The 21,069-nt window shown below is 45.0% G+C and overlaps 1 protein-coding gene across 7 annotated transcripts in view; it reads left to right on the forward strand.

Moving 5' to 3' along the window:
- The first annotated feature begins 224 nt into the window (after nt 1-224).
- CREB5 (cAMP responsive element binding protein 5) overlaps nt 225-21,069 on the forward strand; it is a 482,366-nt gene continuing 461,521 nt past the window's right edge. For 5 of the 7 annotated variants that reach the window (XM_042920962.1, XM_042920972.1, XM_042920987.1 and 2 more), the window contains exons 1-2: nt 2,284-2,426; nt 5,279-5,376. The gene's annotated coding sequence lies outside the window, so the exon portion shown is untranslated. Of the gene's footprint in view, nt 424-2,283; nt 2,427-4,094; nt 4,172-5,278; nt 5,377-21,069 lie in introns of those variants that run through there. The other 2 variants (XM_042920979.1, XM_042920994.1) reach the window with 2 other exon arrangements.

The following is a 21,069-nucleotide window of genomic DNA, read 5'->3' on the forward strand; positions in this document are numbered from 1 at the left end:
AGAAATGTCACTGATTCAGGAAGAGCAGAGGAATTGACACGCAAGTTGTAGCAAGCTCCTGCCAGGCACTGAGGGTTTGGAGCGGCTCTTTTTCCGCGTTAGGAGCTCAAAGACGTGCAAGTCCCGCCACAGCCCAGGCAGGAAGTTCATTGGCTAGAGGACTGGGAAAGCTCAGACGTTCATTGGCTAGGAGATAAGTCCCAGTCTTCCGTAAATCACGCGGAAATCGGTCTCTGTTAAGTTCGCGCCTGTGGAGGACGCATGCGCGGGGTTCTCCACTCCTTAGTCTCTGGTTGCGTTTTAGGCAGAAACTGTTTCCCACCAGGCATGAAACTGTCTGTCCCAAGCATACACTCACAGGACTAGAGGACTTGCGAGAATCCATGTCATGACCAGTATGTGGAAAAAGGCTCAACTGCATGAGTAAGCAAAGCAATGACTGTGTAAACAAGTTATCTACCCCCCTGTAAATTGCTCTGCTTCTCCTCTCTCCCTCCCATTCCTCCTTCCTGCCAGTTCTGGGGAGTGTGGAAATAAGGAAAGAAAGCAGTTTCCTACTCTGCTGGTAGGAGCGTCTGTTGGTTCTTTTCAGAAGTGCAGCCTGGCAATGGTTAGGGAAAACTGCAAATTTGTTCATGTCGCTTTCACCTAGGAGATCTCTAAGAAAAGGAAAGGCCTGGGGCACCTGGGTGGCTCCGTCGGTTAAGCATCCCAATTCGGCTCAGGTCATGATCCCCGGGTTTGTGGGTTCCAGCCCCTGGTTAGGCTCTGCGCAGACAGCTCAGAGCCTGGAGCCTGCTTCGGATTCTGTGTCTCGCTCTCTCTGCCCCTCTCCTGCTCTTGCTCTGTCTCTCTCTCTCTCTCTCAAAAATAAACATTAACCAGATTTAAAAAAAAGAGAAAATGAGAGGCATGAGCAAATATTGTTATTTATAAATTAAAAAAAAAGAAACAATATAAATGTCCAATAATGGGGGGGGGGGTGGCTAGTGGATAAATTATAATACGCCCATACCATGGAATATTGTATAGTTATTAAAACTCACATCGTGGAAGCTTCCTTTGAATGGAAAAATTTTCAAGATATACTACTAAGTGCAGAAAAAAACCAGGCTGTAAGACAGGAAATACTGTGCGATTTTGTTTTTGTGATAAAAACATGTAACATTTGTAGAAATAAAAGGCTGAAAGCATATGCACCCAGGTGTGCACCGTGATTATTTCAGAGCATATTTATGCATGAGTTTCTTCATTGAGACTTTTTCATATTTCCCAAACTTGTAACATGCTTGTCAAATTACATAATTAGGAAAAAATACAGCTTTTAAAAAAAGTTTCTCTTTGCCAGTCCTATTCTAAGTTACAGAGCTATGAGCTGCCAATCTCATCCTAAATTATAACCTGGAATATTTAGCATCATTCTTGCAGTGAAGTTCAAGTCGACTTCTCTTATAATTCACTCTCATAGCCTCTCCTGCTCTTCTTCGTGTTGGAACGCAATTCTGAAGCGACACTGTGGTCTTCTGATCCCCGGGCTTTTTGGCATCTCTTCTCCAGGCTTTTGCTCTTTCTTCTTCTCTGAGTCTCCTTAGACAACATCCCGGGAAAACCTGCTTCCCACTACTGACCAAGGTCTGGAGGACAACCTTTTATTTCCCTCAACATCAGGACAACTGTCAGAATTACAGGTTTCTCCCTGGGGACTTTCTCCAAACCCTGGGGACTTTCTCCTTAGCTCTGCCCCAGCAGTTGGGACAGTGCTGTCTTCCCTTTGGGCTTTCCTGGTGTGACACAGTGAGGGGTGTGCCCATAGGAAGGAATGTGCTGACACTTTGAGGACTCCTGAGGTGGCTTCATTGAATTGAATGGATGGTGACTCATCCATTTAGATCTCCAGTAGCAATGCTTTCCCAGCCTGTCTTGGCTTCCTTAGCATTAGCCTTTATGGTGACTATCAACTCTTGACTTATTTTACACAACTTAATTATTTTATGTTAGCTGACTTTTTTATGTGATACTGTGATTTTTAAGAAATACACACCTGTTTCTGGCTAAAACTTTTGGAGTTTCTTAAATGATGAAAGTGATCCAAATGTCTTTTGTTATGTTAATTTCGGAAACTCCTTAGGTCGCCTAAGGATGGGGTCCGGTTGCCAGGGGGCCAACCTCGTAGTTAGAGGTTTAGATTGAATTCAGTCACCAACGGCCAATGATTTAATCAATGCCTGCTTAGGTGATAAAGCTTCCATAAAACCCAAGCGGATGGGGTTCTGAGAAGTTCCAGGTGGATGAACTCACGGAGATTTGGGGAGGATGGCATGCTTAGAGCATGGAAACTCAGTGTCCTTCCCCCATACCTTGCCCTGTGTATCTCTTCTCCCTGGCTCTTCCTGAGTCGTATCCTCTTATAATAAACTGGGAATCTAGTAAGTAAAATGTTTCTTGAAGTTCTGTGAGTCACTCTAAGAGAGTGATTAAATTCAAGGAGAGGCATTGTTGGAACCTTTGCTCTATAGCCAGTGGGTCAGAAGTACCTGCAACAACCTGGATTTGCTATTGTCAAGTGAAAGGGGAGGGGCAGTCTTGTGGGACGGAGTCCTTAACCTGTGGGATCTGATACTATCTCCAGGTTGATAGTGTCAGAATTGAGTTGAATTGTAGGACACCCAGCTGGTATCAGAGAATTGCTTGCAGGTGTGGGAAAACTACCCCCACGCACTGGAACTGGGGACAGAACCATTATTCATTCGTTCCTTCCTTGATGTACTTATTGGTTGATTGATTGATAATATATTGCCTTGTCAACTAATTCAAATGATAACAGAAGTATGTGATGCCTCCCCAAAAGTCGCAATTATTGTTATGTTATATGGGAATCCATTTAGGTATTTGTCTACATATCCAACACATTGTGTGTGTGTGTGTGTAAGTGTACATGACATGCCCAGATTTGATTTTTTTTTAAAAACGGGATCATTCTTTTCTATCATGTGCTTTTATTTAGTCATTCCGGTGCTCATGGCAGCGCAGGTAATTGCCGTTTTTCATTTCTGCAGCCAGTGCTGCGGTGACTGTTCCTATGTGATGTCTTCGTGCCTCCTGTTTTAGAGAGCCAGACTCTCTCCTGGCTCTGGCTGCAGGCAGCCAAAGTGTCATTCATCGTAACAGTTGCTGTTTCTGTCCACAATCAGCAGAAACCCAACTGTCAAGCTGAATATGAGCTGTAATAGTTATCATTTACTGATATAGCTCATTCCTGAGTGAGTTGGTGTCCCCCGGGGCAAACTCCCAAATCAGAAGTCTTTCTTGCTCCCCAGTGGCACACGATTCTAAAAGGGAGGTGAAAGAAAATTGGTGTCAGTACATGCAGATAGAATTTTATAGTCATGCAAAGGGATTTGTGAATACCACACGATGTGAGAACGATGATTGAAATTGGCATCTGATAGATAGCAATATTTTGGCTTCCTTGTTCTTGTAGCATAAATGTAGTTCTGAAGGTTTGCCTATTCAGATCTGAGCCACCCTTGTACTTTGTCTTTAAACTTTATTGTTTACTATTAAACCCAAAGCGGTGTTGCATGAGGTATAAAGTCTTTGCAGATAAAGAGGTGGATGTCGGATGCCCTTGCTTGTCCCCCAGACCCCCTCAGTCATGGCAGACGTGTCACAGTTAGCTATGATGTAACTTCAGAGTCCTTCTCAGCCTGGTGTTTCAGGACTGCTGCACATCAGGTGGACTTGGCTGAAAGCTGAAATCTGTCATCTCCAGATTTATTAAAGTCTCTTCACGTATTTGTTGAGCCCTGTGTGCCTGGCACGGTGCTGGGTCCCCAGGGTTCAGCTGTGAAGGATACAAACCTAGTCCCTGATCTTATGGAGAAAATCAGACAGTGATTGAGCACCTGATTCCAAATATATCAGCTAGTACACAGAGGAAAGCAGGCCTATGGGAGCGCATGATGGAGGAGTTAACTTAGTCTTAGGGGTACTTTTCCTTAAACTGAGCCCCGAATGATGGGTGGGAGTTGGCCAGTAAGCTGGACGGGGCCCAAAGGGGGCTGTTCCAGGCATAGGGAAGATCCCTGCAGTGGTGCTGACGGCAGTTCAGGGAGCCTAGAGAAACCTGGTATGATTGGAGCCTGAGGATCCTGGAGGAGAGAGATAGGAGGTGAGTAGATAGACACATGCCCAGGGCAATTCAGGCAGGCCTTAGTGGCCTTGGAAGGGATTTGGATCTGTTTCCTAAGGCAACCGGAAATCGTAGAAGGGTCTTAATTAGGTAACGTAAGTAGATTTGCCTTTTTAAAAACATGGGACTGACGTGTAAGAGTCTTTACATGGTTTAGTTCTTCTTTATTTTTTATTGTATTAAAAAAATGTTTATTTGCTTATTTTTGAGAGAGTGAGAGTAGGCGAGGGGCAGAGAGAGAGGGGAACAGAGGACCCAGAGCGGGCTCTGCACTGACAGCAGAGAGCCCGATGCAGGGCTTGAACTCACAGAACCGCAAGATCATGACCTGAGCTGAAGTCGCACGCTCAACCGCCTGAGCCACCCAGGTGCCCCTGAGTTCCTTCTTTTAAAAATCTTTTAATTGTATTTTTTTTAAATTTTTTTTAATGTTTTTATTTATTTTTGAGACAGAGAGAGACAGAGCATGAGCAGGTGAGGGGCAGAGAGAGAGGGAGACACAGAATCCGAAACAGGCTCCAGGCTCCCAGCCATCAGCCCAGAGCCTGACGCGGGGCTCGAACTCATAGACCGCGAGATCATGACCTGAGCCAAAGTCAGACGCTTAACCGACTGAGCCACCCAGGCGCCCCTTTTTAATTGTATTTTTAAGTGAGCTCTCTACGCCCAGCATGGGGCTTGGACCCTGAGACCAAGAGTCACATGCTCTAATGACTGGGCCAGCCAGGCACCCCTAGTTCCTTCTTATTTTGCACTCTTTGAAGAAAACCATTACAATTGGAATTTTCTGAAGTACCGATGAGGTAGAACACAATATAGAAGCTGCTGTGGTGCTTGCAAAGCCGGTAACCAGCCGGGCTTTACACGTATTTTTGTGCTTTACAAATATTTAACTCGCTGAATTCAGGTATCACCTAATTTGATTTAGGTATTCCTGCTGTCCCCATCTTACAGAGGAGAAGCCTGAGGTACAGAGAGGTGAAGAAACTGATCTGAACTCCTTAACGGTGGAGCTGGCGGGTGGCATCACTCTTCCTGCCGGCCCCTCCCTTCGAAGAGCTTACAAAACTGTCTGTTCCTTGCCAGGTACCAGCACAGCCCCATCTGGCTCCCCCCTACCAGCTTCTGGGCCAGTTCTCTCCTGACCGTGGCCGAAGTCTATCGGGACCTGCATCATCATCCAGGTATGAGGCCTTTTGCTAGTCTTCTAGCTCCTGCAGGTGGTTGAGACTTCTTCTGTTGACCACTTGCGATGCCTAATTTTGTGTGTCGTCTTGGGTATGCCATCGGACACTTGGCCAAACATTGCTCTGAGTGTTTCTTTGAGGGTGTGTTTTTAGGTGAGATTAACATTTAAATCCGTGGACTTTGAGCAAAACAAATTGCCCTCCGTAGTTGGAGGGGTGGGCCTCAACTAATCAGTTGAAGGCCCGAATAGCCCGACAACAACAGAACTCTGAGCAAGAGAGGGTCACAGCAGACTGCCTTTACCCTCAAGTTGGAATATCAGTTCTCTTGAGTCTCCAGCCTGCCGGCCTCACCCTGGACACTTTAGATTTACCAACCTCCATAGTTGTGTGAACCTATCTATTTATTAAAAAAAATTTCTTTAAGTTTATTTATTTACTTTTGAGAAACAGAGAGAGCAAGAAGGGGAGGGGCCGAGAGAGAGAGAGAGAGAGAGAGAGAGAGAGAGAATCCCAAGCAGGCTCCATACGTCAGCACAGAGCCCGATGCGGGGCTTGAACTCAGAAACTGTGAGATCATGACCTGAGCCAAAATCAAGAGTCGGATACTTAACTGACTGAGACACCTGGGTGCCCCTGAGCCAATTTCTTATAGTAAATCTCTCTCTGTCTCTCTGTCTCTGTCTCTCTCTGTATACACACACACACACACACACACACACACACAGACATCCTATTGGTTCTGTTTCTCTGGAGAACACTGACTAATATACCCCTGTATACCTAGCATTTGGCTCAGCATATGTGCTCAATAAATACGAGCAGCATTAATAAGCCCGGGACTCCAGCCCATAGAGCCTTAGCCTCCAGGCATCCTCTTTTCTCCTGATCCCACCACACATGTCCAGCTGGTTTGCCTGGTTTTCTGGCTTGTGCCCTTGGTACATGCCTGTTTTCCTCTGCTGGGGGACAGGCTTATCCTCGATCCCAGGCCTTGGCTGACATCTTGCTTAACCTTCACCAGTTTCCCAGTTTGAGGCCCTGGTTGGTGTTGCCTTGCCACCAAATTATTGAGCTGTCTGATTGATTTTGCCAATGTCAGGAGAGGCCACCAGCCCCGAGGTTGGGTCCTTTTAAATCCTGCTTCTCCCAGCCAGGAAAAGCATAGGCTTCCTTCATACCCACTGGAAAGCACATTGAGATTTTGGCTCAAAACTTTACCTCTCTCCCTCATTTCCAGAGCCAGCCATATCCCTGGTGACAGCTTCTGGCTCTATATTGGGCCTCTTTGGTCCTGGTTCCCTATTTTCCCTGCTGATTCTGCCACTGCAGTCTCCATATGCAGACCATTGAAAGAGTAGGACGTACATGTGCCTAATCCCAAAGGAGGAAGGTGACAAGGGCCGTACAGAGGCCGAGACTAAGGGCTGGCAGTGTCCAGAGATGGGAGACAGAGACTTCATGGAGATAGCTGAATTTGTCTGGGCTTTGAAACTCAGCCGGATTTCGGCAGAAAGAGCTAACATTGGAGGGTGGACACAGATGTCTCAACATGTAGCTTGAGCTCAAAAGCAGCAAAGGATGCAAAGAGGCTGGACTATGGGGGAGGAGGCTGGGGGATGGGAAAAGAATGGAAGAGAGAGTGGTGGGGGGCAAGCTGGAGAGAATGGAAGAGAATCATTTTATGCAGAAATATACTTGGAATGAGCAAAGGAGGTGTTCCTTTGTTCCTTGACCGGATTCACTTCTATAAAATAATCAGTGAGGTACCTTGGCTGAGAGTTTATAATACAAGCAATATGTTTACACTTTTTGGTGGCTGTTGGGCATAGGAGCTCTGGCCCGAGGGTCTAGAGAACCAACCTTGTCTTGGCTGAACCACTAAAGAGCTGGAAGAGCTTTGGGGGGTCTCATATCCCTCATCTGGGAAGCAGGATCTATGGAATGAACTGGACAGGATCTAATATTCTTTTAAGATATGAAACTTTAAAAGGTTGACATAAATTTTGCTCTCAGGAGTAATTGCAAGAGCAGATATATATGTATATATATCTGTGTATATACAGATATATATATGTATATATAGTGTGTATATATATATATATGTATACACACACACACAGACACACGCGTATATATGTTTGTATAAGGAGTTTTTAATTATAAAATTTCAAACATACACAAAAGTGTGTTTACCCAATTGTTAAAATCTTACCACATTAACTTCATCTATTCCTTCCCCCCTCCTCTCTTTTTGGTTGAATTATTTTAAAAACACTGACATCATGTCTTTTGCCTCTGCATACTTCAATGTTCTGAAATATATGAACAGTTAAAAAGAAAAAAAAGAATTACCATGGATTAATACATTAAAAAAAAAAAGAGCTTTATGTCATGTAAAATTCAGACCATAGTACAATTTTCCCAATCATCTCAAAAACATCTGTTCAGTATTGTTTTGTTTCAGTTAGGATCCACGTGTGACATTTGGTTGTTTCTTTAATCTCTTTTAAAGAATGGATTATTTATTTATTTGTTTGTTTATCATTTATTTTTAAAGTTTTATTTACGTGTAATCTCTACATCGAAGTGGGGCTTGAACTCATGACCCTGAGATCAAGAGTTCCATGTTCTTCCGACCGAGCCAGCCAGGCGCTCCAAGAACAGATTTTTTAAATTCAGACAAAAAGTGTTCTTTTGAGACCAGACAGGGTGAGTCTGGGCAGCATTTAAGAGGCCAGTGCAGACAGCAGTTGTGACCAGGCACCCCTCAGCTGGCTTCCCACCTCAGGAAGGCAGGTACCGTTTCTCTCTCTCAGGTCCTTTTTCATGGACTCTTGGGCCAGGAGGATCTGTTTTCAAAGAAGTAGGCAATTTTAGCTGTGGCCACATCATTGAAACCAAAGGGAACTGAGCTGTTAAAGTCGTGTTCAGTGCTTTGAAAACACATCCCCATTGTCCCCCGGTCACCTGTTTTGTGGAACAGTGATCAGAAACAGACCCTTGGAGCCGTCTTCCTTTTGCCTTTAAGAAAACTTGGGTCACGTAGAATGTACTTTATATTTCACTCCAGCAAATTAGTGTAGCCACTGATGTAACTGGTGTCTCTCTCCCTAATTTTCCTCAGTTTCTCACTGACTTTGCTTTCGTCCCCCGTTCAGGCACATTCCTTGAGAAAAGCAGGAAGTCAGGGAGCCGGGGAGCTGGTGCTGGCTCTCCCGATGCCTGGCCAGTGTGATCTTGGGCAAGTTATATCACCTCTCTGGACTTTGGTTGTTTGCAGTGAAAGGCTCTGACTAACACAACCAGAACGTGGAGTGACTGACCGGGACCTCAGCGAAGTCCTCAGGCGGTGGACACGGTCTGTGTGGTCCTCATCCTGCCCTTTTCAGTGATAGTTTCTCTGCTCGTGTGGCCCTGTCTCTCAGGCCCCTCATACTTCCCAATGGCTCTTAGCTGTTACCTTTGTCTTCCTACCTCCTTCAAAGTCCTCCTTGGAAGGGCCCTGTGCTCTGCGCCCCTTTGCTCCTCTCCTTAACAGAGAGGCCCTCTTTAGAGCTGGGAAATACCTGATTGGTGAATTCAGACTCATTGGCTGTTACCAACTTAACGTGCTCCTCGCATAAGGTCATTTTCATTTCCGTGAATGAAAATATTTAGCGAATTCATAGAAGAGTAGAGTTTTAGTCACCAGTTCCCAGCTGGCTTCTGGTTGCCCTCATAGCCCAGCTCAAAGGTAGCTTCTGGGTTTGCTCAGGAGGGTGGGTTTGCAGGCGGCCAACGGAAAGCAACTTTGTGAGAGAAGACCACACCCACTGCCGAGATTTCACAAGATTTCATAGAGCCGGAGGGCTGCTGTCACCAGACCTGCCACCAGGAGGGAGCACAGCGGCTTGGGGAGCCATGCACCCAGAAAGTCTCAGACGTGGAAAGGAGAAGGAAAGTGGGTGGCGGAGAACGAACACGGATCTTGAGACTTGGGTTTGAATCTCACTTCAGGCATTTCCTGGCTCCGTGAACTTGGATGAGTCACTCAACCACCGTAAGCCTCAGGTTCCATCTGTAAAACTGGGGATGGCAGTTAATACCTATCTCATAAAATTGTTGTGAAGATAGGATTATTGTGGAGACTAAGAGAGATACTTGATGTGAAAGCACCTGGTAAAAAGTAGGCCTAGGACCCCATCTCCAGAGACTCTGGGTGGCCAGGTATTAGTATTATTTTTTCAAGCTCTTCAGGAGATTTGAGTGTCAGGATTTACAACAGTTGTGATAATTTATTTTGGTTTCTTTACATAATTCAGAGTGTTGCCCAGGGGTGAAGCCTAAGTAAGTGTTGATAGGCCATTGGTTCCTTATTTCCAAAAAGGAAATAATTCAGGCCAAAGAACCTTATTAGACTACCAGAACTCCAGGGTTGACTGGTCATCCAGTCCAATTACTCATCTGTTGGTTGAATCTTCTTTGCGTGATCCTTGCCAAGCGGTGTGTTAGCCAGTGTTTCTCCAGTTTTAGCAGGCATCAAAATCCCCTGGAGGGCTTGTTAAAACCCAGACTGTTGAATCTTAGCCCTGGCGTTTCTGAATATGTGGCTCTGCGGTGGGGCCTGAGAATTTTCATTTCCAGCAAGTACCCAGGTGATGGTGATGCTGCTGGTGTGGGGACCCCACCTGGAGAACCACTGATCTGGACAATGCTTGGCCACCTCCAGAAACAGAACTTCCTGCCTCGCGAGCGTGTTCAGCCATCTTCCGGAGTGTGCAACACCGACACCATCTGTGGGAAAGATCTTTCTGGTGTTAATCTGAAATCTGTCTTCCTACCCCTTCTACCCATAGGCTCTTTGTCTTGCCTCTTTGACGGTAGAGTTAAACATTATTCATCCTTGCCTTAACAAAAAGTACTTTTATTAGCTTTGGCTTGTGACTCACGCTTCTGAGGGTAAAAACCTGACTGTGCCGGTCCTCTGGACATATGGTAAAAACCTTAAACCATGCTAAGGGGAAAAAATTTTGATCTTCTGTTCCCGGGATAACAACTCAGGTTGGACAAATCTATTTTGAGTGCCCGGCGTGTTTGAAGAGTGGGAGATACCCAGGTGAGTGGCCATTTCACGAATTCCTTTGGCAGGCCGAAATGGCCACTTCCAACCTGATGGATATGGATTTTTAGTGACGGACAACTCGGTGCTCCTCTGTGGTTCTACCACAGCTTTGTGGACTTAGGACCGTTCTAGCAATGAAATGCATATTTTGGCACACATGCAACTTGCTCAAGAAATAAAAACTTAATAGACATATATCTGAAAGTTTCTAGCACTTCAGGGAGATTTCGAGATTTATTCTAGCATACCATACAATGAGTTTTATTGGGAACTGCAAAAATATATAATTTTAATAGGAATAGGTAAGCACAAAACCTTGACACCACTGAAAAAATACTGGCTCTGCCAAAGCAACCCCCATAAAAGTTTGCAGAATGTTTCAGAAAAGAATTATTAGGGGCTGATTTTTTAGTGGAGCTTCAGCCCTAGCTGAAGCTTTTTAAGAAAATATATTTATTGACGTTTCCAAGGAAAGAGCAGATATTTGCTGCCTTTGAAGAGAGGCTATCCTGCTGATCTTAGAGCTTTATGAGGAAAGATCACACATGTTGTTTTGTGCATATTTGGTGAAAAAATCCTAATTAATAATTAGATGTACAACAGCCTTATGAAGTCAGACATATTTTAGGAAAAACATAGTAAGGTGAGACTACAGTGCTCTTTTGCATTCAAAAGATGGAGATGTATTAGGCAACTGGATGTTTTTCCCATCGAGATGGTGCTGTCCTCCTTACCCGCTTCCTTCACACTTTGCCTAAGCTAAGAAGGTTGATTTCTTACTGTTGACTGTAGGATGCGACTCTTGGTCCTTCTAGGTATGGAGCTTTATTTTTTTCTTTTTCAAGTTTTTACTTAAGTTCCAGTTGGTTCGCATACAGTGTAATGTTGGTTTCAGGTGTAGAATGTAGTGATTCATCACTTACACACAGCACCCAGTGCTCATCACAAGTGCCCTCCTTAGTACCCATCACCCATTTAACGCACCCCTAGGAATGGAGCTTTAAAGCACCACTCCTTTGTGACCTTGACATCTCTGATTTTCACTGCCCATCAAAAACGGGAGAGCAATACCCACCCCACCGATTGTCGTGAGATATAATAGGATGTTATCTATGGCACACTCGTCATACTCAGGCTGGCGCCCAACAGGTGCCTCCCTAAGAGTTCATACATTTTGGGGTAAGGGTCAGTGAGTAGTGGCACCCCTACCCCAGGGAAAAGAAAGCCAGAAGGTCCGTTCCTGACGAGGGATATTGCCCCGGGTCCCCATCATCTCTTGATAGAGAGTGGTAGCGGTTCTTCCCAAACTATGTATCCCGCATCACTGGTGTCCAATTAGATCTTAAGAAGTTCATCGTGTTAAAAGGGCTCTATGGTCAGTACATTTGGCAAATCTTGCTAAGGGCTGGGAAGAGCCCAACAGCAATGAATCTTGTTCAGCTTTGTTTAAGGAAGCATTTTCTAAGCTTATTCCAGTGATAGGAACTTATTTTCATAACAAGACTATTAACACCTTGTGAGACATTGGTACCCCTCAGAGCAGTTTGAGAGCTGCTGATCAGAGACCTTTAAAATCAGTAGGAGAGACTTTGCCCTTGGTGCTTAGTGTGGTCCCGCCCGTTGTAGGTATGGGTATATGTGTAAGTCAGTATCCTGATGATTCTTGCCCAAACAGTGACTTCCTGGATGCACGATTTGTTTGCACTGTCACCACGAGCAGGGAATCTGGCCCAAATCTTTCTCCCATAAGCCTCTTTCCTACTGCGCTGCCAGGTAAAAGAACTTCAAGGAACAGACTTTGGAGCAGCCAGGGTCTTGGTCTGACCAGTCTTTCTGGAGATTTGGATACCCCAGGTATCCAAAGCAGAGGTGGCTGCCTTGTGTGAATCGCTCCCCGAGGTCAGACCTGAGCAATGGCCAGGTGCCAGAAGAATCCTGAGGAAGATGCTTCCAGCAGGCTCTGCAGAGAACTTGTTCACAAAGGCAGGCAGGAGACACGGAATAAAGGGTTCTGTTCTCCAGCAGCAGCAGATTTCATCAGTGCACGGTTCCCACGGACTGTGTTTCTATTTTGTCTCCCTGCAGTTTCAATCCTCTTTCCTCTCAGAAAGGAATCTTTTGTGTTTGGCCTCCTCCTCGGGCTTTGGTAAACTTCCTGCCTGCACCGGCTCCCGATCCCCTTCGTGTGCCGACTTGCCGACTTGCCGTGGCGAGGGCGCACTCACAAGTTTCCTTCCCCAGGCTCCGCGCTTGGCCCGCCCGGCTACACATCTTCAAACGCGTTCCCTTCAGTGGAGAAATGAGCTGTTGCCGGAGTCGGGTTCTGTGACACGGAGGACTGGCTAATTGGCTGGCTGCCCCGAGTGATAATCTGGAAGCGATCAGTGGAGGAAAAAGATAACACAGCTGTGATTTTCAAGGAGACAGGTCCCGGTTTTTCTACCTGCCAACCACGTTTCCTCTGTGGAGTTTTTCCGCAAGAGCTGTAAAAGAGACCTTTTAATCTTGTTTCAAAAGCCTGGAGGCCCGCGTCTTTCCAGATCTTGGGAAGAAAGCAGGCCAGGGAAACGTGCGTTGCTGAGGAGCCCAGGGTTTATAAGGAAATGCAGTGGAGGGGGAGGGCAGGCAGGCGGGATGCCATTGCAATTCCGTGTCCGAGCTTTGCATGTACTTGAGAGGACCCGGTGCACTTGGCCTCCAAGTACTTTCACCCACACGTATGATAGGATTTGGGGGTGGGGGCGGAGGGTGTTTCAGAGATTGACGAACGTAAATCTGTCAGTGGGTGATTTTCAGACATCTGCCTGGAGCGGTTGCAGACAAACATGGGAGTTATTGGAGCCACAGATACGCCTGACAACGCCTGGGAAAACCTGAGCCAGAGGATCTCCTGGGAGACTGCTGGGCAGCGGGGGGTGGGGGGTGGGGGGTGGTGGGAAAGGTTGTGTCAGTAATAAATAGTTTATCATTTAGCTTTGGATTGAAAAAGAGCGAGAAAAAAAAAAAAAAGAGAGAGAGAGAAATCAGAATCAGGAGCTCCGGAGTCAGGTATTGTTTTTGTCAGGAGTCGATGAATGCTCTAGAAATACACAGAGCCTGACATGTGTCTGTGTGCACTGGGCGTCTTGAGTCACTGCTGCCACCAGGCTGGCTGTAGTTTAGCGACAAGGCCTGGGAAGTCCCCAGGATGTGGTTTGAGATTTACTCAAATGGGGTATTTCATCTTTCTTAGTATGTAACCGGCAGAGCTGCTTACTGTTTTATAGCAGACATTTCTGCTGCTTGGTATGGCGCAGTGGCTTCAGCAGCTGGTGCTATGGTAACATTTAAAAATACTTCAGAATTGCTTGTTGATTCACAGCGTAGGATGCATGTGGTAGAAGGCAGCTGGGCGCCTGGGGCTTCTCCAAGCCTCAATATCCTGATCCGTAAAATGGGGATAATAATACTTGTCTTGCCAAGTTGTTAAAAGGGCTGGCCCCCAGTTACGCCGACGATCGACATGACAAAATGCCAACTTTTTCTTCTGAAGATAAGTCATGATTTAAGAGGCTGGCATACTTAAGGGAAGGACATCCACGTAGGTATCTGCCAGGAACAAAACGAGAGCCGGCGTCTTGGAAGATCCATTCCATCTCTTCCCCTGACAGTATTTTTCTGACGATTATCTGCTTTCTGTTGCCTGTGGCTCTGCTTCATTTTCTCCCTGTCTCGCGGCGCTAAACTGGCATCCCCTGGGAAGAGGTTGAGAAATGCTGTGTACAGGGTTCACCTTGCCCTGTGAGAGTGTGGCGTGGAGAAATCCCCACCAACGTGAGACTAGAGTCGGCACGGCCACGACAGCCTTCGAATCAGAGGTGGACTTGTGGCTGTTGTTTCCTATGTGCCAAAGAGCAAACAGCTGATTCCTCTCTTATTCCACCTGGGACATCCCATAAACTTCAAATTTTCAAAACCCAAAACTTCCAGTCACTTTGGTGGGCAAGGGGAAGAGGCATCTTCTCAAGACCTTTGACTTCCTGCATCTCTGAATCCCTGAGCGCCAATAGCTGATGCTGTGCTCTGTGCATTTGAAGGCAGGAGAGCACTGCTAAAAGCAACAGCTTTGGGGCGCCCGGGTGGCTCAGTTGGTTGAGTGTCTGACTTTGGCTCAGGTCACGATCTCATGGCTCATGAGTTCGAGGCCTGCATCGGGCTCACTGCTCTCTGTGCAGAGCCTGCTTTGGATCCTCCATCCCCCCTTCTCTCTGCCCCATCCCTCTCTCTCTCTCTCTCTCTCTCTCTCAAAAATAAATCAAACTTAAAAAAAAAATAAAAGCAACAGCTCTGTGCTTTTTCAGACAGACATGGTTTGAAGGCCCGCTTCACAATCTACTTCAGTATCCTTCTCTTTCATTGTCTCATTGCAAGGATTACACTAGGTGATGTGTGTAAAGTATTTTGCATGGTGCATTGCACATTGGTAAGTCTTCAATATGTGTTTATTAATAATGTACAGTATGTTTTAGATTATTGTTCCATATGTGTCACACTAATCTCTTCAGTTTTAAGTACCGTGAGGAGGACTGGGTCTCATATTTCTTGAGTCCCACGTGGGGTCACCACAGAATGGACCGAACAAACACGCAAGGTGAACGGTCATTCAGCATTTGAAACACTGGTCTCCAGTGACAAGGCAAAGTCAACCATTAGCAGAGGAAGGTTGGGACCAGAATCTACTTAACGACTCTGTAAGCCAGTTTCTAAAAGTTTCAGATACATTTCTGGAATTCGCCCGTTATGCCGCAACAGTGGCATTTTCTAATAAATTCGTAATATTTCTAGACAACTGTTTCCAGATAAATGAAGTTATCTAGTTTCAAAACCTGCCAAACATTCCTAGTATTTATCCCTAGGATTTTTTTTTTTAGAGTTTGGAATGGTTCCAATTTACCACAGCCTCTGTTTCTTTTTTATAAATTCTCTGATATTAAGCTCCTTCCCTCAGTTAAGATTACCACAGAGGGATTCAATACGATACATGAATGTTGTATTATTGATATAGCCAATCTGCAGTTGTTGGTTTCAAGAGCAGGTGGCAATAATGATGCTTTAGCAAACAAGATGCAGATGTTCTGGAAATATCCCTTCCAGTAAAAGAGTGTGTTGCAGAAATGAATAGGTGCTGTTTGTAAGAGTATGTGGAATTCTCTTCTAAGTTTCCAAATACATTTACTGCCCACCTTGAGCGATTAGTGGGTTAAATTGAAAGTGTAGTAGTATTTTTTTTTCAAAAAATGTATAATTAACAATATAAATATTTTCAACCTGATTCGCTTTCCATAGGACCTCATTTTCCCCCCCACAATGCCTCCTTCTCAGACTTGCTTGGAAGAAGACCTGGCTTGACCTAAGGGGCAGGTTCAGGGTGGGAAAGACGGAGAGGCAGGACCAGTTCCTGGTCCAGGGATTGTGCCCAAAATGCCCTGCATTTAATTGTACAGAGTTAAATACTGAATTCTTAGAAGAGGCACATGATACCATTCTAAGTTCTAAGCTGCTATACTAGAGAGGAAAACATTCCATGGTTCATGAAACTCTAATTGCTTAGGCTTTTGCAATTGATAATATAATACCTTGAAATGATTATGTGGGGAAGAAAAATGGAAGGTGTCGAAAGAGTCCTCCCAAACATCATTATTCAAGAGATTCCAAATCTGGACTGACATTCTTATCTGTGGCATTTCAACCAATTTAAACTGAAGGAAGCTAGCTTATTCTATATGTAAAATGTGCTAATTCGGTTGGTGGATGGGCACGTGAGTTCATTCCTGCCCTCTTTTCTAGTTTCTTTGCCAGGGGCTGGAGCATACTTCCAGGGGGGCTCTAGCTTGGGAAGGGCAAGGAGCCATAGGGAAAGACCTTAGGGGAGGAAAAGGAAGAAAATGGCCTCCGTTATTAGGTCTTCTGTGTTGCCTGGTCCATATAGAAGGCCTGTGGGTCAAAAGACAACTGAACAACCCATTGGTGAGGCCAGAAAAGGCTGTGTGTCTTACATATCATCCCTGCATGCCTCATTTATTCTTTACTTATGCCACTCATTTACACAGGATACCTTTACCCATAACTTGGAGTATTTTCAGCCCTCAGTGTTGGTAAGTTGTAGGACAGTATTGGGTAAAGGAGTGAAAGTGTGTTCATTCTGTGATTCTCAAGATTCCTAATGGAAGGTAAGTAGCATTTTCTTTATCATTCTCTGAACAAAGGATAAGGAGGAAGCTGGACCTTCTGGTCTTCATGAAAACGCCACTCTAGTGCTCAGTCTACACGTGGGCTCCTGGGTGTACATTTTTTAAAAAAGATTTTGTTCTAAGTCATCTCTACATCCAGTGTGGGGCTTGAACTCACAACCCCGAGAGCAGGAGTCACATTCTCCACCGACTGAGCCAGCCAGGCGCCCCCTGGGTGTACGTTTTGAGTTGATGCAGACGGGTATAGTTGAACCCTCCGTCTCACCGCACCCTTCACTATTGCGCAAGCCACCTTACTCAGGGGGACCTCATCATTTCCCCGTCAAATGCAGGATTAGCACCATAAAGGTAGAAATGATCACCTCTGGTGTTTGCTTCTTCACTTACTTACACAGTCTGTTTCGAGTGTTATCCCATGTGTTCAGGGACGGCGTTAATTGATAACAGTTGTTGGGTGGCAGGGGTCTGGCAAAGTAGCTGCACTTTTTAATATTTATTCTCATGGAAATAATTCCCCTTTCTAGATCTTCTTACTGCAAACTGGCTTTCTTTCTTGAATGTAATCTCAGTGTAACACCAACCCCACGTCTCCAGCCTAGATTATAAAGGGTGTAGATGAATAATAAGGAAATGATTCTCTTCTCAAAGAGGGTAAAATTCCCTAACGGGGAATCCAGGGACTTGAACACAGAGGATCCTGTCCAGGGAAGCTGGTGATTGTAGAGATAAAAGCCAGAAGTTTGGAATGAAACTTATGCAGGAACATTGGCCACGTAGGAGTCTAGCTCCCTAGGCTTCCTCGTCAGCCTTCCTTTCCTCTCTGCAGTGTTACAGCTCTGGGTCCCGCCTGAGTCCTAATGGCCTGTTTTGCATAAAGACTATGTCTCGCATAAATACCTAGTTCCAGCGTTCAGGAAATACAGTGAAGAATGTTCTATATTAAGGTTTCAGGCCAAGTGCAGGCCCATATCCTCAGCCGACATAATTATTGGTGAGTGAATAAATTATGCTTGCCTATGCTCGTTGTCTACTTAAGCAAAGATAACATTTGAAACATCAGAACTCTCACTTCCCACTACCAAGTCAAGATTAATCAACGCTTCCATTGGGGGTGGGTTACTGAAGCAGAAGACCGTCCTTAAATTAAGCAATAAAGAAAGTTTTATGAGCAGGAGGGCAAATATCAGTAAACTGAATTTATATTCTGAAGGTTCTTTATAAAAATAACATCCTTCAAAATTAGTAAAGAGGCAGGTGCCAGTGTGTATCATTGAAGTATGATCCAGAGCGGGGGAAATGGGAAAGTTGTGGCAAGTTATAGACTCTGGAGGGAGATGACCCGAGTTTGAATCGTGGCACTGCCGTTTACGACCTGGGCGACCCCAGGCCAGTTACTTAACCTCTCTGGGCATCGCTTTCTCCTCAGCTGTAAAATGGAGCCATCAGAGTACTTATCTCAAAGGATTGCTGAGAGGATTAAATAAGTTAAAATGTATGAAGCGCTTGAAACACTGCATGAACTTAGTAAGTGCTATGAAAGTATGAGCTTTTGGATGAAAGCATTCTTTTTGGTCTTCCTTCTCTTTTTTCTTATCCTTTTCCTCCCCCTGTTTGCTATCATCGCCATCATCATCATCCATAATAAATGGCCAGGGCTCGTTACTCACCATTTGCAGGCACGATACAAAATGAAATTACAGGTCCTTTTGTCCAAAAATCAGGAATAAAGCTTTTTTCTTTCTTTTGTGGTCTTTCTGTCTCTCAACCAACCGTGGTGTTCTCTGTTTGCTATCTAACGACACACCTTCAGACACAGGGAAGGCCAGTGGTCAGCGTAAACCCTCACGAATGTTTGGGCATCCTCCCTGTAACTCGGTGCACTCTAAGTGCTCCTCTGGCTTTCACGCTCCCTGTGTTTGTATCTAGCTTCCTTCTGGGGGCGGGGGTTAGCAGAGATCACTGGGTAGGGGTGGGGGCAGTTTCTGGGGAGGCATGGAGGTGATGGGAGGAGGGACTGAACACGAACAGAGGCTCCAAACCCTGCTGATGCTTCGTTGTTTAATTAGACTTGACTTACAAAAACACGTTCAAAGAGAAAATTATTGAGAATTTTCAAAACACCGATCACAGAGCATTAAAGCCCCGAGTGTGGGTCCCTTTCCGGGCCCTTGTGTCACACGTCTGTGAAGCCGGCCCTGAAAATCGCTGAATAGATATGACGTTCCTTAGCAGTCAGTGGAAACCCTATTTTGATTATCAAGTGATTCTTTGGTTTCAGATGTACAAACTAGATTTTGTTCTCCATTTTGGTGAGGCCAACACAAACTGGGCAAATCATTCTAACTCTTTGTGAAATTCAGGGGAAAAAAAATAGCAGGTCTGTTTCAACCAACTGGTCAATCCAAAGGGTATAAAATAATTTCTGCAAAGAGCTTTGTGCTCTCCTAACCAAAAGCCGTAGATCAGCATTTTCCAACGTGTGATACTCGAGCAAAGGGTTCTGTAGGGAAACTCTGGGTTACTGGGTAAAACAAAATTAACAGATTAAAAAAATTCAGGACTACTTACTTAATAGGACTAAATTTTTTTCTGATAATTTGCCTGTGTCTCATTCTTTTTTTGTTATTAATTTTAGACTTTGGAAGGAGTGGGGAAACTTGGAAAAAGAGGGTCCACTCAGCAAACTGAAATATTATCAAATTTCAAAATGAATTTATCTTACAACTAAAGTTGGTCTCATGGTTCTTCAACCCCTCCTCACCTCCCATGATCTGTTCTTTTGCTTCTTTGGCTGTCCTCCCCCGGGACGCATTCTTGACCCCCTCCGTCCACCCTTTAGCTCATGTATTCTACCACTTACTGGAAGTTTGTTGACCTTATTGAGGTCTCCAAATCATTGACCATCACTTGCAGTCATCTTCTCCCATGCCCTCATTTCCCTCCATCTCTAGTTTAACTGCTGCATTTCATCATTGCGGACATCGCTAATTGTCCTTTAATTCTGAATTCTCGTACACTCATCCCCACTGGACTTGGCTGGCCGAGCCCCAGTCCTGGTTAAAACTGTAACTACCTACTCGTGCTGGCACTTGGCTGGAGGAAAACATGTGTGCTGACTGTTCTCACTTTGAACTCTTGGTCTCACATCTCAAGTGGACGTTCAACATAGCAGCAATCATATTTCCTTCACTTTTCTGCTCCTCAGAATTGCTGTGCTGGACCTTCTCCTCACCCCCTCCCTGCTCTTGTCTTGTGACCCTGTTGTGACCCTGTCTCAGTCTTCATTAGGAAAATAGAAGCAGCCAGGTAGTAATTCTCTTACTGTTTTTGCATCAGTTAATCTCCTTCTACTACCGTGTTCCTTTCCTTCCCTCCTTATATCATAATAAATTGTCCTTGCTTTCAACCTATCAAAAGACTTATTTGTACCCTGTATCTGTCTCCTTATTTTTTCAGCTCATTAACTCTTGCAGCTATCTCCTCTCCTGCATCACTGCTTCACAAATGTCCCTACTCTGTCTAGAGGATACGTATCTAGAGCAAAAGATGTGCCCCAATATCTCTTTCCTAACAGACAAAAAAAAAAAAAAAAGCCAAACCTTCCTTGATTCTACTTACCCTTCCAGCTTCCACCCCATTCTTCTACTCCCCTTTATAGCAGACCTGAAAGGCTTGCCTACACTTCCTTGTTTCACATTCGCTGGTTGGATTAATTAACTCATTCTGGTTGGATTTCTGTCCTCACTGCTGTTGAGACTGCGCCTGTCAAGGGCGCCATTTCCTCCATGTTACCAAACTCGGTGGTCTCATATTATATAACCCTTGTTCATGTTTGCAGTCCTTTAGGAAAAATAAATCTCAACTTTCATGATGCCACATGTCTTGTTCCTACCTCACTAGCTGTCTCCTTTGCTGGCTCCTCCTCCCTGCTAGATTTCTAAATGCTAGAGGTTTCTGGAGAACACCTAAGCTCTTTCCTAATCTCAAGCAGTATTTTTTCCCATGGGTGATCTCATCTAACTTTATGGTCTTCAATATAACCTACGCACCAATGACTCCCAAATCTGTGTCTCTAGCTCTGACCTTTACTTGGAACTTCAGATTTTCTGTAGGCAACTGTTTATCTACATCATCACATGGATGTTTGGTAGGAAGTTCAGATTTATCATGGCTGTTAGAACAGAGCTGTCGATATTTTCCTTACCCCCCAAATCTGCTTCTCTCCCTGTCATCCATTCTCAGTAAGCAGCTCCCTCATCCGCTTAACTGCTGAAGCCAAAAAACTGGGCATTATTTTGATTTTCTCTTTACCATTCTATGTCTATCATCAAGATCTGTCAGTGCTTCCTTCAGAAT

This window comes from Panthera leo, chromosome A2 (assembly GCF_018350215.1).
Source record: "Panthera leo isolate Ple1 chromosome A2, P.leo_Ple1_pat1.1, whole genome shotgun sequence".
Lineage (NCBI taxonomy): Eukaryota > Metazoa > Chordata > Mammalia > Carnivora > Felidae > Panthera > Panthera leo.